Source organism: Oncorhynchus masou, chromosome 31, assembly GCF_036934945.1.
Source record: "Oncorhynchus masou masou isolate Uvic2021 chromosome 31, UVic_Omas_1.1, whole genome shotgun sequence".
Classification (NCBI taxonomy): Eukaryota; Metazoa; Chordata; class Actinopteri; order Salmoniformes; family Salmonidae; genus Oncorhynchus; species Oncorhynchus masou.
Window position 1 is genome coordinate 41,612,878 of NC_088242.1, and position 20,658 is coordinate 41,633,535.

The following is a 20,658-nucleotide window of genomic DNA, read 5'->3' on the forward strand; positions in this document are numbered from 1 at the left end:
GCAAGTCAGTTAAGAACAAATTTGTCTTGGAATATATATATATATATATATCAACCTTCATTTAACTAAGCAAGTCAGTTTAATAACAAATTGTTATTTACAATGAGTTTCTTGATCATGGCCGTTCATAATCAATGGTTGGTTGGTCTTCTGTGGTCCATGTTGAGGTCTACGCTGACTTCGTGGCATTCAGCTGCAGACCAACGGAATGTGCGTAAACTGTCGCTTATGCTGGAGTGCGAAAATACTATGCCAAACGGGCGCCGTCTCGTTTGCTGCCTGCGCGCGTCTCCAAGGATGAGAAGATGCTTGGATGCATCCATTACGGATTTCGTTCTTATTTGAACTGACTAACGATTTAACTATGTTAATGTATACGTTTCTGCACCCTGTTCGTGTAGTTTGTGGGTTCTGCTTATGTTGAACGTGCTATCGGTGTATGAAGTCCCTTCGTTGCGTTGGTGCTGCGGAATACAAGAGAGCCGAGCTAACATCCGTGGAAGAGAGCTTATCAATTTAGAGAAGAGAAAAAGAGGGATAGTTAAGGGGTTGGGGAACTGACGAGAAGAGAGGGAACGAAAGGAGAGAGAACGTCGACCTCACACCCCAGAAATTGAAACAGAAAGGTATGAGTCTATTGGATGTAGGTGAAATGGCCGTCGTTGTCAACCTATTTGTTATTTTGGTATGATTCTGCGTATATCAGGTGGAGACATTACCGTTTTATTTGCTCAAATTGCTTAGTATAAATTAATATCGGGGGAAATCATCGGGTTACAATTTAAAATGTTGGAAATCAAATCTAATGTGTTGTAAGCCATTCTTAAGATAATTTCAAATAGAAAAGGTGCTGGAATCATACATCAGATTATTTTGTAACATACCTGCCTAATATTAAATAACATTATTTTTGTTGCATTTGTTTAGTTTAGTCAAGGAGAGTCGATGCAAGCCATTTTGTAATGCAGAATTAGGCCTATTCTTATTTCCATTGCGTTCCAAAGGTGCGCCGTAGCGCGAGGCTAGCTGCATTATTGGAATTATATGATAATTTATAGTCACCAGGGTTTATTGTGCTTTGGCCATACACTGAGGACAGATTACAACTATTTTTAATTTGAATGATATGGGAATGATCTAATTCGACTTTTATTCCAATGATTTAGACTCTCCATTTTATGCTGTAAAATGACCAAATTAAGATTTAAAAAAAATCCCCTGCAAATGAAGTTTACCACCATTTTAACCGTAACATAATTTCCCCTATAAAACACTGATTTCAACTATTGTTTAAATAGTCTCATCCTGACCGGATTCCCACCTTCAACAACTCGGGAATCCATTTAGTGTTGTCATAGTTACAGGAGATGATGTTAGCCTGCTGCACCTGTGTGGCTTTGTGTTAATCTCAGACCAGCTGTAAATATTAGGCCTAATTGAGCCTGACATACAGGATCTCTCTTAATGCTCAGGTAGCCTTTAGCCTAAGAATATTCCAAGCCACTAACACTTAAAGACTGCTTGTGTAATGCTTTATAACTTGTTATACCCATATAGGCTATTAACCTTTATACTGTCTCATTATAAGCCGTATAACAGGCTATATTAGGCCTATGTCTCTGTTATGTATCAACATTTCAACTGACTCAAAATGGCTGTTATTTAGTCAAGACTATTATAATCATCTACATTATACATTATACAATGCATTATAACTGCATAATAATGCACATAATAGTTGCAGGCTTTTGAAGTAAATTATAACCAAAGGCTATTTATGTAAAGTGTCACCCCACAATAATCACCTCAACATGTGACCAGATCCAAAGAATAAAGCATTGGTAGAATATAGGGATTACACAATAATCATGTGTTTGTATAACATTTGGTCAGCAGGTTGCAGATCATTTGTTTCTTCACGATTGAATGCTTTCTTCTCCCACGACTGATTGTGTGTAGTAGTACATGGGTGCCACCATGTAGAGAATGTTTTTCAGCAGAATCGGCGGAATGAATACACCCCTGATCACGAGTAAACACAGTTCACTTTCATTGCAGTCACGTTGTATTCCTTCTCACATCTATGCGATCTCCTCCTCACCCCCATGTGGAGTTCAATGCACAACACATCAGCTGTATGTGACCCGGTAAAGAAAAAACTTCCAAGCCAAACCGCTACATACAGCCACAGTCACCATATTAGCTAAAGTGATGTCATAGTTATCATAGCTAATAGAACTAATGTGTTAGTAAACCCGCTACAATCATGCAGTAATGTTACAGTGTACAGTCAGTAAGCAGTTACACTGGCGGGCCCCGGTGGCAATACATTAGTCATAGTCAAACCAAAAGTATACCTTAGCTTGGAAGAGTTCCATGTGTTGTGTTGGAAAGTCATAGCTAGCTAGCTAACATAGCATCCCTTTGTTTGAGCAGGGTGTTTCAGTAGGCTAAACTAGATAGCTGCATTTGCTAGCTAAGTAAGTGAAACTGAAAGTGGAAGAAAATGGCACTCTTTCTCCTTAAGTTTGGAAGAAATTCATTTGTTCAAAACTATTCAACTACTGTCTTTCTCTCTCTTTGAGTCAACTACTCACCACGTGTTATGCACTGCAGTGCTAGCTATCATTTGATTGGGTGGACAACATGTCAGTTCATACTGTGAGAGCTCTGAAAGGTTGGAGGACATCCTTTGGAAGTTGTCATAATTACTGTGTAAGTCTATGGAAGGGTTTGAGAACCATGAGCCTCCTAGTTTGTGTATTGAAGTCAATGTACCCTGAGCTGTCCTCCAGCTACACCATGGTGCTACCCAACAGAGTGCTGTTGAGGCTACTGGAAACCTTCTTTGCAAAATCATGTGTTTTAATCAATTATTTGGTGACATGATTGTATTTAGTATAGTTTTATCTAAAAAGGATAACTTTTAAAATGTGTATTGTTATGAAATTCACCGAGGAGGATGGTCAGCCCCTTCCTCCTTTGAGGAGCCTCCACTGATATGTAACCAATTGATCCTAATAAGAGAATATGCACTATAGAATTGCACCATTGTACCATCGACAGTGCACAGAGTGTATGAAAGTGTCCTCAAAAAAAGGGATACATCTATGGACAACAATGTGTGTTCTGTTAGATGTTTTGATGGCCTCGGAATGAGTCTCAGGGCTCGATTCAGTCCATATCGCTGAAGATAGAGCAGTAAACATTTAAGGCAATGTTCCCCCTTTGTCACAGAGACTGCATTCATGGTAAACACTGCATATATCAGCTCAATCGGAAAATACCTTTACATTTAAATCACGCTATACCACGGCTCTTCCGCAGTACGGATTGAATCGAGCCCTTAGTGAAGAGCAATCTTTCCCCTATCAAGCCATGGGTCTGGCTAATTAACTTGTTTTACAATGGTTTGTCTCTCTGTCGTCTTGTAAAGCCCAACATACAGTTCTTATATAATGAAAATGGAAATTTCCTGAACAAGATCGGCACGATAAAATGGGACATTTTCACAATTATGGACAAGCCCATTGTCTCAGAGGCATCATCCTGTAGTGTAGGCCCCACTTAGATTGTGACACCACACACATTGAATATATTCCCCTTCTCCAATTCTACTGTCTGTTGCAAAGACCTGGAGGCTATGTTATGCACATTGACACAATAATAATTTGTCTCAATGTTGCAATTATAGTGGAGGATCATGGATTGAAACTGTACTTTGGTGTGTGTGTGTGCTGGTTTCAGTGGCGATTTTCGCATGTAAATCTTGGTTGGGGGAAAAAAACATGTGGGATGCATGCCACCTAAGCCACTACACAACACAACACTAAACAATACATTAATTACACTATACCACTGCTACACCTGGCTATCAGCGGAGCCTTGTCTGGCAGCGAAACAGTTTATTCAGCCTCATTTACTGCCTTTAAAAAAACATAGCTGATATGGCTGATTTGCTTAAACTAATGTGGTTTCTACTGACAATTGAGATGTACAAACTATGGCATAAGGGTGGCGACGAGCGGATAAGAGGCAATCCGGAATTTCAATTAAGACATTAATGAGCGAGCTAAGACCAACACAGTCTGATTTGATCAGCACTTTTGAAATGTACGGTGACAGAATTCAGAAAATGGGTTGTTCTTACAGTGTTCTCCCTGTACACCAAGTCAGAACTGTAGGATAAATAAAGTGGGTATATAAGCAGACAATGAAAGCTCTTGCAATATTTGATGATTACATTTCTCAAAAACAGGTTATAGGCTACATGTGCACCACCAAGTCAGAACAGTAGGCGAAATTAAGGGGCTGAAAATAGACCAAATTATGAGGGGAAGGCACATGGGCTACTAACAGCTTACTACACAAGATACACTTAGTATTACTTCATTAGCTACAGTATACATATCTCCCTGGCATATTACATAATTTATGAAGCAGCATACAATGCATTTTTGGACTCACCTTGTTGTGCTGTGCCCACTTGAACAGGAAGGATGTCCGGCGGTCCTTCGTGGGTAAATGTTGTCATAAAACTTTGTCATCAAAGTCTGTCATTCTCTGGATTTATGGTGCTTTCAAGACAACTGGGAACGTGGGGAAAAAAGCTTGAATCATGATGACGTCAGTGCTCTTCAGGTCGTAGCTCTAGAGAGTCCCAAGTTCTGGGTTCAATGAAAGTTCAAAATGTATTTTCCCAGTCGTAGCTCATTTTTCCCAACTTCCCAATTGTCTTGAACTCACTAAAGTCAGATTTTGCACTTCCGAGTTAACAGCTGTTTTGAGCGCAGCACATATCATGCTTCATTGACAGCATGGTCAATGTTGAATGTTTATTATTTTCAACTCGGAAAAGAGACCCTTAATCTTGGACTTGGGACCACACAGCCACTCCACTGAATAGCAGGCTAATGATTGCAGTTAGCCACTGATTCCTTCCAAACCACTCATTGTTGAATTTGCGATTTCCAACTTGTTGAGTAATGTTTATGTCCAATGGCCAATGAGCACCAATACGTTGTATCTATAACTTATCTTCATTATTTGTCTTCATATGACAAGGATTAAAAAGGATTTGCCAGTAGATTGTTGACTTGAGTCATGATGATGACCGCTAGGTAAGATTTTGAAAGTATAATGTTGACATGATCAGTCCAATCAAAGCTACTGTAAATATAATGTGATTTGACGTAATTTTATCTGTGTTCGATGACCTTGAGCCTTCTTGGATGGGCACTTCTAATGTAACTCTATGGCAGCACTCAAGGGGCTATAATTTTCAAGGTCCACCCTTAAACTTGGCGGTGACATAGTGTCCCTATGAGTGACGGAACACTGAGCCAATCACGGCGCAACGCTCCGTATTTTCTGCTGACTTGCCCCATCACCATAGAAAGCACTGAGCTAGGCTGAAACACCTGCATTTTGGAGCTGCGTTACCCAAGAAAACAAAAAAAGAGACCATGCTTGTATGCAGCTTTATTGACTTGTAATGATATACAGTCAGACGTTTGGGCACACCTACTCATTCAAGAGTTTTTCTTTATTTTTACTATTTCCTACATTGTAGTGTAATAGTGAAGACGTCATAACTATGAAATAACACATGGAATTATGTAGTAACCAAAAAAGTTTAAACAAATCAAAATATATTTTTGATTTTAGATTCTTCATAGCAGCCACCCTTTGCAGCCACCCTTTGCCTTGATGACAGCATGGCATTCTCTCAACCAGCTTCACCTGGAATGCTTTTCCAACAGTCTTGAAGGAATTCCAACATATGCTGAACACTTGTTGGCTGCTATTCCTTCACTCTGCAGTCCAAATCATCCAAACCATCTCAATTGGGTTGAGGTTGAGTGATTGTGGAGGCCAGGTCATCTGATGCATCATTCAATAACTCTCCTTCTTGGTCAAATAGCCCTTACACAGCCTGGAGGTGTGTTAGGTCATTGTATTGCTGAAAAGCAAATGATAGTCCAACTAAGTGCAAACCAGATGGGATGGCGAATCGCTGCAGAATGATGTGTGCCTTGAATTCTAAATAAATCACAGACAGTTTCACGAGCAAAGCAACCCCCACACCATCACATCTCCTCCTCTATGCGTCACAGTGGGTACCACACATGCGGAGATCATCCGTTCCCCTACTCTGCGTCTCACTAGGACACTGCAGTTGGAAGCAAAAATCTCAAAACAGACTAAAGGACAGAATTCCCAGTCTAATGTCCATTGCTGGTGTTTCTTGGCCCAAGCAAATCTCTTCTTCTTATTGGTGTCCTTTAGAAGTGGCTTCTTTGCAGCAAGTCATCCACAAAGGCCTGATTTACAGAGTCTCCTCTGGACAGTTGATGTTGAGTTGTGTCTTTTACTTGAACTCTGTAACGGATTTATTTGGCCTGCAATTTCTGAGGCTGGTAACTCTAATGAACTTATCATCTGCAGCAGAGGTAACTCTGGGTCTTCCTTTCCTGTGGCGATCCTCATCAGAGCCAGTTTCATCATAGCGCTTTATGGTTTTTGTGACTGCACTTGAAGAAACCTTCAAAGTTCTTGACATTTTCCGCGTTGACTGACCTTCATGTCTTAAAGTAAATATGGACAGTTGTGTCTCTTTGCTTATTTGAGCTGTTCATGCCATAATATGGACTTGGTCTTTTACCAAATAGGGCTATCTTCTGTTTACCACTCCTTCCTGGCTCATACACATTAAGAAGGTAAGAAATTCCACAATTTAACTTTTAACAAGGCACACCTGTTAATTGAAATGCATTCCCGGTGACTACCTCATGAACCTGGTTCAGAGCATGCCAGAAGTTGCAAAGCTGTCATCAAGGCAAAGGGTGGCTACTTTGAATAATCTCAAATATAAAATATATTTTGATTTGTTTAACACTTTTTGTACTTACTACATGATTCCATATGTGTTATTTCATAGTTTTGATGTCTTCACTATTATTCTACAATGTACAAAATAGTCAAAATAAAGAAATCCTGGAATGAGTAGGTGTGTCCAAACCTTTGACTGGTATTTTATTTGTTTTACATTGTTTGCAAACTGATATGTGACATCTATTAATGCCTAAATAACATGCAAAACAGGCAAGCACCCAGAATGTTTTATTTTTTATTTTCTAAAAATGTAGTGCTCAAAACAGGTGGGCCTCTGACCCACCTGCCCTGAATGACAGGTCGCCACTGGCTAGTGTGAGGGTGGGTAAATAACATTTCTGTAAACCTATAATTAGCATATTCTTAATGGCTGCTAAGACAAGAAATATTTGAAAAGCGATTGATGTTTACCTAATCTGCTGCCTATACTGTATGCAGATTAGGATTCATGAAGAGTTTATTTCCTGTTATTGTGAAAGGCAAGGTCCGGCCTTCGTGTGCAATGCATACGTTTTGAGGGATCATCACTGAACCAGATACTGTGACATGTTGGTGTATGTGCAATTGACGGTTTCTTTCTTTCCCCTGTATATATGTTACGTTTGGTATAAAAATATATTGGACTCATTGAGGCTACTCAATAATTATTACTGAGCTGTAATCCACCAGCCCAGTACTTCAGATTGGTTTGGGTGAATTCTTTGAACACTTGTAAAGCACTTTCTTAATGACCCCTTTGTCAGAGAAGGAAATATACTATGACTACTGAGCAAGTGTGTGGGCTGTTGACATGCAGTCACTCGACCATGTAGTAGCCTACGGAACCCTAAAAGCTTGTGGCTTACGTGTTAATTGAGCAAAAAGAGAGACACTGATTTGTTGAAAACGACTGAAGTACATCTGCTAGCAAACTGCTAACTGCACAGTGCTAGAGTGGAATAGGATAGTGCACTGGGCAGTAAAACACAAGATGGTGTGTGAGTCCGGTGCCGTAGCAACCAGGTTTCTAGGACCACATGAATTCATGGCACTGCATAGGAGAGAGGATGTTTTGGGCTAACTATAAACCTGGGTTCAAATCTGACTATTCACCAGAGAAGTATGATATGAATGGATATATCAATAAGTTGAGCTAAAGTAACAGCAGGGCCTTGACCTACATACATTATTTTATTGAAGGTCTCCATCTTTGTCGGTCTTAAAGGGACAGTACAGGGTAGTTTGTGTGGAGGAGGATGGAATGGGGTTCCCTTTTTTGTATATATGCTAAGATGACCATGTTAGCTATTTTACTACCCAAATTCCGGCGCACAATTGGCCCAGCGTCGTCCGGGTTAGGGTTTGGCCGGGGAAGGCCGTCATTATAAATAAGAATTTGTTCTTAACTGACTTTCCTACGTTAAAAAAGAAAGGTTAAACAAAAATTGTGGCAGCACTGTATTCTATGTGTCAGCAATCATATAATTAAATGGTACACATCAATAACCTATAAATGACTTGTTTGTGTCTACATTTTTAAAAATGCAGTATGTGTACATCCTGAGTAGCCTGATGGTATCACACTAGAGGTGCAGGGCTGAGTTGCTTCACAGAAAAACCTGTTCACTGTGTAATGGACTATTGAAATGATATTACACTCCCCTCCAATATGTATTTGGATAGTGAGTGTAAATGTTTCATTTGGCTCTTTACTCCAGCATTTTAGATTTGAGATAGAATGTTTCATATTAGCCGACGGTACAGAATGTCACCTTTATAATCTTAGGGTATTTTAATACATATCTGTTTTGCTGTTTCGAAATGAAAGCGATTTATGTATCTAAGTCCCCCCATTTGAAGAAGTTATAAGTATTTGGACATTGACTTATAGTGTAGTAGTAGTCAACTGTTTAGTATTTGGTCCCATATTACTTGCACGCAATGACTACATTAAGCTTGTGACTCTACAAACTTGTTGGATGCATTTGCGGTTTGTTTCTGTTTTGAATTATGTTTTGCCTAATAGGAACTGAATGGTAAATAATGTGCCATTTTTATATTATTATGGATAATCACGAATGAGGCACAAAGATCATACCCCCCCAAAAATGTTAACCTCCCTGTTATTGGTAACGGTGAGAGATAAGCATATTTTGTTGTAGCCTCTGAACTGCATCTCGCTCATCATTATTACATTTACATTTACATTTAAGTCATTTAGCAGACGCTCTTATCCAGAGCGACTTACAAATTGGTGAATTCACCTTCTGACATCCAGTGGAACAGCCACTTTACAATAGTGCATCTAAATCATTAAGGGGGGTGGTGAGAAGGATTACTTATCCTATCCTAGGTATTCCTTGAAGAGGTGGGGTTTCAGGTGTCTCCGGAAGGTGGTGATTGACTCCGCTGTCCTGGCGTCGTGAGGGAGTTTGTTCCACCATTGGGGGGCCAGACCATTATTCATGATTCATTCATGATTTTTCTTAATCATGGCATTATCAGGATTCATCTAGAAGTGTTCAGAAACATCTAATCTACTCACTTACAAATAACATTACTCCAGTCATCACTCACCGTTCAGTTACTATCGGGCAAAACACAACCTAATCAAATTTCAAATGCTCCCAACCAGTTTTTAGAGTCACAAGCTTGATGTAGTTACATTATGTGCAAGGAATATGGACCAAATACTAGACTAGTTACATGAAGTGCTTTCCTTTCTAAATGGTAAAACAGATCATGTGCATGAGAATACCCTCAAATAAAGGGTGGCATTCCTTATTGTTGCCTCATATTAAATATTTGATCTCAAATCCAAAATGCTAGAGTATAGAGCCAAATTAAAAATTCCTAAATACATATGAGGGGAGTGTAGAAGCAATACTAGGGGGTCCCTCAAGTTTAATTCAGGATCTTGCACCCCAGTCCAACCCCATAGGCCTATTGGAGGATGCAGACCAGTCAGGAGAGGTGCAGATGCAGACCAGTCAGGAGAAGGTGCAGATGCAGACCAGTCAGGAGAGGTGCAGATACAGACCAGTCAGGAGAAGGTGCAGATGCAGACCAGTCAGGAGAGGTGTAGATACAGACCAGTCAGGAGAGGTGTAGATACAGACCAGTCAGGAGAGGTGTAGATACAGACCAGTCAGGAGAGGTGTAGATACAGACCAGTCAGGAGAGGTGTAGATGCAGACCAGTCAGGAGAGGTGTAGATGCAGACCAGTCAGGAGAGGTGTAGATGCAGACCAGTCAGGAGAGGTGTAGATGCAGACCAGTCAGGAGAGGTGTAGATGCAGACCAGTCAGGAGAGGTGCTGGGTTACACTTTGGTGTGGCAGTACACCTCAGCAACTTTCACTGAGGACAAAGGGGACATTCTCCCCCCCCACAGTTTTATAGTTGGCATGTGATACAAAACGAGGCAACGTTGTGGTTTTGGACCATGCGGATGGATCCACATCATGTCCAATCAGTTGAATTTACCACAGGTGGACTCCAAACAAATTGTAGAAACATTTCAAAAACAGAGTGGCTTCCATCATTCTTAAATGGAAGAAGTTGGTCAGGGAGGTGACCAAGAATCCGATGGTCACTCAGACAGAGCTCTAGAGTTCCTCTGTGGAGATGGGAGAAACTTCCAGAAGGACAACCATCTCTGCAGCACTTCACCAATCAGGCCTTTACAGTAGCATGGCCAGACGGAAGCTACTCCTCAGTAAAAGGCACATCAAAGCCCGCTTGGACTTTGCCAAAAGGCACCTAAAGACTCACAGACCATGAGAAACAAAATTCTCTGGTCTGATGAAACCAAGATTGAATTCTTTGGTCTGAATGCCAAGGGTCACATATGGAGGAAACCTTGCAACATCCCTACGGTGAAGCATGATGGTGTTAGCATCCTGTTGGGATGTTTTTCAGTGACAGGGACTGGGAGACTGGTCAGGATTGAGGGAAAGATGAACGGAGAAAAGTACAGAGAGAGATCCTTGATGAAAACTTGCTCTAGAGTGCTCAGAACCTCATACTGGGGTGAAGGTTCACCTTCCAACAGGACAATGACCCTAAGTACATAGCCAAGACAATGCAGGAGTGGCTTCGGGACAAGTCTCTGAATATCCTTGAGTTGCCCAGCCAGAGCCCGGACTTGAACCCGATCGAACATCTCTGGAGAGACCAAGTACAGGTGTGCCAAGCATGTAACGTCATACACATTAAGACTCGAGGCTGTAATCACTGCCAAATGTGCTTCAACAAAGTACTGAGTAAAGGGTCTGAATACTTATGTAAATGTGATATTTCATTTCTTTATTTAAAAAAAAACTGTTTTCGATTTGTCATTATGGGGTATTGTGTGGGATTGATGGGGGGGGGAAAACAATTTAATCAATTTTAGAATAAGGCTGTAACGACAAAAATGAATACATCTCACTCAAAGTAGTAGTAACATTTTGCATAAAAGTTGTCTTACACCTTCCCCTCAGTCAGTTACAGGAAGCCCTCATTAATTGTGCAACATCGGTTGAGACTATCCAAGTGTCTAACAATAACCATTCAGTTTGGATTTGCAAACACACACTTTCAATAGGAATAATGACAAAATGTAACAAAATGTGGAAAAATTCAAGGGGTCTGAATACTTTCTGAACGCACCGTATATAAACTTATTCAAGGAGGACACAGTGTTCTTGGGGACCTTCAATGCTGATGAAATGTTTTGGTGCCCTTCCCCAGATCTCTGCCTCGACACAATCCTGTATCTGAGCTCTTCGGACAATTCCTTCGACCCCATGGCTTGGTTTTTGCTCTGGCATGCACTGTCAACTGTGGGACCTTATATGTCCAATCAGTTGAATTTACCACAGGTGGACTCCAAACAAATTGTAGAAACATCTCAAAGATGATCAATGGAAACAGGATGCACCTGAGCTCAATTTTGAGTCTCATAGCAGAGTGTCTGAATACTTATGTAAATAAGGTATTACAGTCTTATATTTGTAATATATCTGCAAAAATTTCTAAAACCTGTCTTCACTTTGTCGTTATGGGTAGTGTGTGTAGATTGCTGAGGAAATGTTTTCATTTAATCCATTTTAGAATTAGCCTGTAATGTAACATAATGTGTAAAAAGTCGAGGGGTCTAAAAACTTTCCGAAGGCACAGTATATTATGCCCCCCCCCCATATCTAAAACCGAAATTGTGCCCCTGCCCCTCAGTATCACAAAGCAGACCCCCCAGTTCTTAGTAATCAGTACAACTGATTGTGATTCAATGAATATCTGTCTTTCAGAACAATAGGGCTTGGTCACCATTTATTGGATGTGGGGAAACTTTTAGCTGGTTCCCTCATGTAGCAGTAGTTGTGTAACATTGATTTTAAAAATGGGTTATACTTCATTAAATATAATTTCAAACTGACAGTACAGTACTTGCTTGTTATTGTCTTTTAAAGTGATGTTGGTATGTGATCAAGTCTATTTATCTCTGCAAATACCTTTTCTCCACGCACATTACCGTGTGTATGATTGTGCTCATAAATACCAAAGGTGTTTCTTTTGCTCTCATCATTGAGTAATGAATCATACGCTACATTTATTTCATGACCAATATTTATTTTGCTCTAGGCCTGTGGTGCTTTGAGTTGTGACACACCTTAGCTTTCAAGTGAGCTTTTTAGAATTTTGTGATCCACCTTTTGAACAAGTATCAAGTCTCGACCAACATTTTTACCTCGACCTATGAATTAAATAGTAGGTGACACACTAGGAGGCTCTAGAGCCTAATTTGTGAGAACCAATGCTCTAGTGTAAACCTGAAAGTTTACATGCTTTCCATGCATTTTATCTATTGACCATCAATCTTGCAATTGCATACCATATGATTAAATATTTCACAGTGCTTCTACAGTTACAGAGCTATTGTGTCAGTACTTGTGCCTTGTTCAGTTGTCTGATCCCCTTTCTTTCTTTCTTTCTTTCTTTCTTTCTTTCTTTCTTTCTTTCTTTCTTTCTTTCTTTCTTTCTTTCTTTCTTTCTTTCTTTCTTTCTTTCTTTCTTTCTTTCTTTCTTTCTTTCTTTCTTTCTTTCTTTCTTTTCTTTCTTTCTTTCTTTCTTTCTTTCTTTCTCGCTCTCTCTCCCTCCTACAGTGAGGAGCATCTACCCTCCATAGAGACACCCCTTTCAAGAGCCGATTCACCAAACATCTCCTTTTTTATTGGAATAATTGTCAGGGGACAATTATTAATTCTCTAAAAAAACTATGCTGAAAAATAGACGAAATTCTATATTTAAACTGACATGAACAAAGTCAAGTGAGGAAATATAAATGATAAATCAAGAGACCATTTAATATCTAACAGTTCCTCATACTTTTTAAAACGACTTGAAAGAGAAGAATAGAATGTACTGGTAAAATGAACATCAAGAGAACCGCTTAATTGTCTTGTATCAGAGGTGATTTATCAACATAATAGAACTAAGGGTGGGTCATGACCAATTTGCCATGCATGTTGTCATGATGACCAGCCCCTCCACCCCCTCCCCCTCCTCTGGTTGGTCCAGCTTTTGCTGTGGCTTCACCACCATGGACCTCAGCTGACAGAGGCCGTGCCCCCATGTCCCAACCCCTGTAGCTGCTCCAATCAGGCAAGCCGCGTCATCTGTACAAGGAAGGGTTTAGAGGACGTACCGGACAGTATATCTGTGAACACAAGATACCTCAACTTACAAGAGAACACAATTCAGGTAAATATGCCTTCCTCTCATTACATTTACCCACGATTCATACATGTACGCATATGAACAGAGTATGCTTTGCGGCAGAGAGGTTTCATATGGCTACAATATACCAGCATGTTTTTATATCTCTCAACAGGTGATAAAGTCAGACACGTTCAAGCACCTGCGGCATTTGGAAATACTGCAGCTCTCCAAGAATCACATCCGACAGATTGAGGTGGGTGCGTTCAATGGCCTGCCAAACCTCAACACCCTTGAGCTCTTTGACAATCGCCTCACGCTGGTACCATCGCAGGCCTTTGAGTACCTCAGCAAGCTGCGGGAGCTCTGGCTACGGAACAACCCCATCGAGACACTGCCAGCGTACGCCTTTCACCGCGTTCCTTCCCTGCGCCGGCTCGACCTGGGCGAACTCAGAAAGCTGGACTACATCTCTGAGGCCGCCTTTGAGGGCCTGGTCAACTTGCGCTTCCTGAATCTGGGAATGTGTGGCCTGAAGGACATCCCCAACCTCACACCCTTGGTCAGACTGGAGGAGCTGGAGCTGTCAGGAAACCAGCTGGGGATCGTCAGGCCGGGCTCCTTCCAGGGCCTGGTGTCACTGCGCAAGCTGTGGCTCATGCACTCCAAGGTGACGGTCATTGAGCGCAATGCCTTCGACGACCTGAAGAACCTGGAGGAGCTCAACCTGTCCCACAACTCTCTGCATTCACTGCCCCACGACCTCTTCACCCCGCTGCACCAGTTGGAGCGGGTGCACCTCAACCACAACCCCTGGGTGTGCAACTGCGATGTCCTGTGGCTCAGTTGGTGGCTCAAGGAGACAGTGCCCAGTAACACCACATGCTGTGCCCGTTGCCACGCGCCCCCAGTCCTGAAGGGCCGCTACATTGGTGAGCTGGACCAGAGCCACTTCACATGCTATGCTCCCGTCATCGTAGAGCCACCCACCGACCTCAATGTCACAGAGGGTATGGCTGCGGAGCTGAAGTGTCGCACTGGCACCTCCATGACGTCTGTCAACTGGCTCACCCCAAATGGCACCCTCATGACCCATGGATCGTACCGCGTCAGGATCTCAGTCCTTCATGACGGAACCCTGAATTTCACCAACGTTACTGTGCAGGACACGGGCCAATACACCTGCATGGTGACCAACTCCGCAGGCAACACCACGGCGACTGCAGTGCTCAACGTGTCCTCCTCCGACTCCAGCAACCCCTACAGCTTCTTCACCACCGTCACTGTTGAAACCGTGGAAACAAACAATGGTGAGGATGCTGGGAGGCAGTACATCAACGAAACCTACGTACCACCAGATTACTTGGGTCCCACTTTTTCAGGAGGGGTACTGGGTAAAGGCAGGGCTGGATTCACCATATCTCCATCTCGCTCTTCTCTCCACTCTTTCTCTCCGCGTGCCACCAGAAACACTGAAAATACAGTCACAGTGTCGATAATGGATGTCACAAACATTACTGGCCTGGACGACGTGATGAAAACCACCAAGATCATCATTGGCTGCTTTGTGGCCATCACCTTCATGGCAGCCGTGATGCTTGTGGTCTTCTACAAGCTGAGGAAGCAGCACCAGCTGCACAAGCACCATGGCCCCACCCGCGCTATTGAGATCATCAACGTGGAAGACGAGATTGGTGCCGGGGTCGGGAGCGGCATCTCAGGGGGATCGACCATGCAATCTGGGTGCGGAGGAGACGGAACATTGAGGATGCATCACCCGGAAATAGTCAACCTTCCCAACATTGGGCGATCAGAGCATCTTAACCATTACTACAAGGCCAATCATTTCAACAACAACGTGATGGGTCTGAGCATCGGGACAGGGGCAGGAGTCGGTACTCTAAGCAACAAGAACAATCTGTCTCCACTTAACCAGCAAGGCCAGGATATCCCAATCTCCTGTACACAGGTTCCAATCCCCTCCGCCACTTTCCAGACCATGTCTGGAAATGGCACCAACACCAACCCTCTTTCTGTTTCCCCACCTCTGCCAATGTCCCTCCCCATGCCCCCCATGGGATTACATGGATCGATCAAGGGTTTCATGGGCCAGAACCAGAACCCACAAATGGAACCTCTTCTGTTCAAGGGAAACTCAAAGGAAAACGTTCAAGAGACTCAAATTTGAGAACAAAGAGTGAGGAAAGAGAGAGAGTGCAAGGGAACGACAGAGAGGGGATTGATGGCTGGTTTACGCACTGAATGATTAGACACTACAGTGCATTGACATTACACCAAGAGAGAGGATAGACTGACACCGCAATACACAAACGCATAGGCTGGTCAGCTAAAGTGTACTGAGCCAAGGATTACCACAATGGGCCACTTGTGTTTGTAGTAACGGTCACGGCAATGGAGTTAAATATCGAACATCGCTACAATGTAAATCTGTGCCAAAGCAAATGTTTCTTGCAGTTTCTATGAGTTGTATTCACATAGAAGGAAGTACTGTGGCTCAATTCCCTAAGTCACTGTTGGCCAGTCTGTCAAGACATGCACAGCACGTACCACATTGAAGTTTGAGTTATGAGACATAACAGGACTAGACATTTCTAGTCATTTCTCTTTTACAGAAAACACTTGTGAAAGACACTCTGGTATAAACTCAATAGTCTCCCTTGAGGCCGTAGGTAGGCATAAATGGAAGGACAAAGGGTACAGTACAGTACAAATTACTGTGAAAATTCACAAATTCTATAAGTATATTTTCATTTGAGTATGTAACATTGCAGATTCCAATGCAGAGATATTTTGGAGGATGTATGAGCTGTAATAGTTTGTTTTGTGAATTATCAGGGGTGGTGATTGTGAAGGTTGAATTATACACTACATATGTTTTGAGTTTGGCTACTCATCCAAAACAGAAGGGCTCAATTGCAACACTCATTGCGATGCTATGAATTTGGCTTCCATGAATATTGTAAAATCGTAGGAGAGGTCCCCCAGTGTTCTGTAAGACAAGCTTTTGTCTGTGATAACTGGACAATTCTGTTCTGGTTTGTTTTGAGAGTATATTCCATATATTCCAGCAGGCTACTTGATTATTCAAATGAGAGCTTCAGGTGCCTGCATGTGCCATCAGCAAATGCAGGTGAAATAACTAAACAGTGAGCTAATATCATGCAAATAATTGTATGGGCAATGGAAATGTTGACAAAGTATAAAACAACAGATCAGTGGCAAGATATTTGCTAGAAGTGGGGAATTTGTTATGAACTCCTTTCTCACGGTGACCATTTTGATGCTTCATAATGCCGTCAACAGGGTGATTAAATGCCTGTCTTTGCCAGGGCATTCAGTCGGTGGGTTCAACCACCATATTTGGTTTAGTGTAACAGAAATGAATGATAATAGTATTTGGTTGTGTGACAGTTGGACAAATCACCTTTTTACAGTGTACCTTTCATGTGTTGATACCATTTAAAGCTTTGTGCATTTAAACTGTCTTCAATTATTTTTGCTTAGTTTGATATAATGTGTACAATTGTCTAGCCATGTATCATTCACATAAATAAATAAATCATATATCAATGTCATGGAGATCAGTGGAAACCAATTGAAAACAAACAATAGTTATAAAGAGTGATACAGTAGGCTACATTTTTAAATATAGGTTGAACCTATATGGTATATGATTCACCCATTAGTCATCTTGGTAATCCTAGTATGATGTCTGTTCTTAAATATCTCGTGACAGGCTTTTAGTCATTCTAATGAGAGAGTTACATTGGCATTGAAAGGACGCTTAAAGTGGCACAGAATCCAGTTTGTCTCCTGAAAAAGCTTCCGCTTCACTTCTTCACCTCAAGAAAATCTGAACATGGTTGTTGCAATTGAGAGCAAACTGAACACGCCAACCATATTCAAGTGGAAGAGCGATTGTTGAGATTAGATGTATGTGTAACTGTAATACTACACACAGCAAGTAGTATTTTTGTATATGGAGGTGATCTTGCACCAACATGCTGCTCTGTGTGATTTGTTATCCACTCAACATTTCCTTTTGCTGCACCCCTCTCTCCTCACAGAGCTGCATACATTTTCAGAGCTGGTGCCTTGAGTGAGTGGGGATGGTTGGTTCTTCTGGTTACTCCCGTAATGAGAAACAAAGGCGCATGTTTTGGGGAAATAATGATAACATGAATAATAATATGGTCAATTCTGATAGAACTGATATCTGTTGTGTTAGACATTTACATAGGGCTTTCATTTAGTTTGATCAGGATTAGTATATGAAAACAACATGCAAAACTGTACGGGTCAGTTTATAGGTTGCCCAACCAAGGAACTATGAGGGAGTTTTTCCTTTACGTTTTACACCCAGTTTCAGTAATTATGGTACTTCTTCTGAAAAAGCGTGAAGTAGAATAATGACATAGTATTTTACTAATGTGGTCCGGCAGACACTTTTTGCGAGCAGGGTTCAACTGTTTCCCTACTGAGACGCTACTAGAATATAAATGAAGACTAAAAACTCCAACATGTGGCTGCACTGGTGATGTGCTACATTTGGTAACTGCCCTGTCAGATTTCAAAGAGCATATTAAATACCTCTGAGTGTGCTACATGAGAGTAAACCACAGAACAAGATCTTGGAATTATAATATTTGGCCCAATGTTTGATGATCAACATCACTATTGTAGACATGTCACTTTCATATACCATTGGAGAAACTGTCTATTATTAAGCTATATTATTATTTATACATTTTGTATTATTGTTATTATTATCATTATGATCATTATTATTATCAGGACCCTGTTACACCCTGAAAGGAATGGTGTAGTAAATGTCTACCCAACTGGAATATGATGGAAGAAATGCACAACAGGAACTACTATACAGTCACTACTAAACCATGCCCGAGTAACAACACCAGTAAAGAACACATGAACTTTGACAACTATGTCATCTTTACTCTACTTTACAAAAGAAGATGATGATGCCCCCCCCCCCACAGTAATGGAATACTGTATTGTAAACCACAAACTGACCTTTTGGTACGAGATTCCGTTTGATAAACAGAACGAGAAACTGAACTATGTTGTTTTCTGGAAAGCTTTTTAATGACGTGAAAGAAATGAAGTTAAGCTATAGCAAACATATAGATTTCTTTAAATGCAAAATAATAAAAGCATCATTTTTGTGTTCATTTGTTTAAAAGAATTCCGCAAGTGTTGGTTGTATCTAAAGTGTAATATTATTGATATGGTCATTATCAATGTATTGTCATCTGATGTCACTTATAAATCATAAACCCAGGGATACAAAATGGTGTAGTAGGAGGTTTGAAACATTGTACTACTTTTCTATTCAACTTTGGCCACATCAATACATAGGGTATTTACACTTCTATGATTGTCTTACAATGACTGAGAGGTACGTTGCCAGTTTGGCTTAACTTTCTGCCAGCTGTAAAGAATATTTCTCATTAAGAACTGTTCAACACACACAGTTCCAATTTAGTTTTGTTGTTTTCCCATCTTGAGCACCACATACTACAAAACACTTGAGTTTATCAGTTAAGCCAGGTAATATTCTGATGACATGATAATACATTAAGTTACGGCGTGGATTTTATAACACAAAAATGAAATGAATTCTGAACAGTATCACTTCTTCTGTGTGTTTTGTCATTTTTAGTTTTCCGACCTCTTATGAAGAGAAGGGAGTTAGTACTTCATTGGCCACTAGCACGGTGCCCATGTTAGGTCAGAGTCACATCAATGGAAATTGTGTCAGAGTCAATTAATTAAAAAATGTTTGTTGGACATGACTGTAAAAACACCAGCAAATCAGCTCCAAGTGATTTTAATTTAGGAAATCGGTTACAAAGTATTTCCACTCAAGGTTTGAAATGAGTATATTTTAGTCAACTGTTATATCTGTTTGGGCTTCTTGCGGTCAATTTGCAGTTTAACAATTATTTATAATTACAGTGCCTTGCGAAAGTATTCGGCCCCCTTGAACTTTGCGACCTTTTTCCACATTTCAGGCTTCAAACATAAAGATATAAAACTGTATTTTTTGTGAAGAATCAACAACAAGTGGGACACAATCATGAAGTGGAACGACTTTTATTGGATATTTCAAACTTTTTTAACAAATCAAAAACTGAAAAATTGGGCGTGCAAAATTATTCAGCCCCCTTAATACTTTGTAGCGCCACCTTTTGCTGCGATTACAGCTGTAAGTCGCTTGGGGTATGTCTCTATCAGTTTTGCACATCGAGAGACTGAAATATTTTCCCATTCCTCCTTGCAAGACAGCTCGAGCTCTGTGAGGTTGGATGGAGAGCATTTGTGAACAGCAGTTTTCAGTTCTTTCCACAGATTCTCGATTGGATTCAGGTCTGGACTTTGACTTGGCCATTCTAACACCTGGATATTTATTTTTGAACCATTCCATTGTAGATTTTGCTTTATGCTTTGGATCATTGTCTTGTTGGAAGACAAATCTCCGTCCCAGTCTCAGGTCTTTTGCAGACTCCATCAGGTTTTCTTCCAGAATGGTCCTGTATTTGGCTCCATCCATCTTCCCATCAATTTTAACCATCTTCCCTGTCCTGCTGAAGAAAAGCGGGCCCAAACCATGATGCTGCCACCACCATGTTTGACAGTGGGTATGGTGTGTTCAGGGTGATGAGCTGTGTTGCTTTTACGCCAAACATAACGTTTTGCATTGTTGCCAAAAAAGTTCAATTTTGGTTTCATCTGACCAGAGCACCTTCTTCCACATGTTTGGTGTGTCTCCCAGGTGGCTTGTGGCAAACTTTAAACGACACTTTTTATGGATATCTTTAAGAAATGGCTTTCTTCTTGCCACTCTTCCATAAAGGCCAGATTTGTGCACAATATGACTGATTGTTGTCCTATGGACAGAGTCTCCCACCTCAGCTGTAGATCTCTGCAGTTCATCCAGAGTGATCATGGGCCTCTTGGCTGCATCTCTGATCAGTCTTCTCCTTGTATGAGCTGAAAGTTTAGAGGGACGGCCAGGTCTTGGTAGATTTGCAGTGGTCTGATA

General features: G+C 41.1%; 1 pseudogene; it reads left to right on the plus strand.

Annotated features, from left to right (window-relative positions):
- The first annotated feature begins 263 nt into the window (after positions 1–263).
- Positions 264–18,780, plus strand: LOC135523949 (leucine-rich repeat-containing protein 4B-like; annotated as a pseudogene).
- Positions 18,781–20,658: the final 1,878 nt, after the last annotated feature.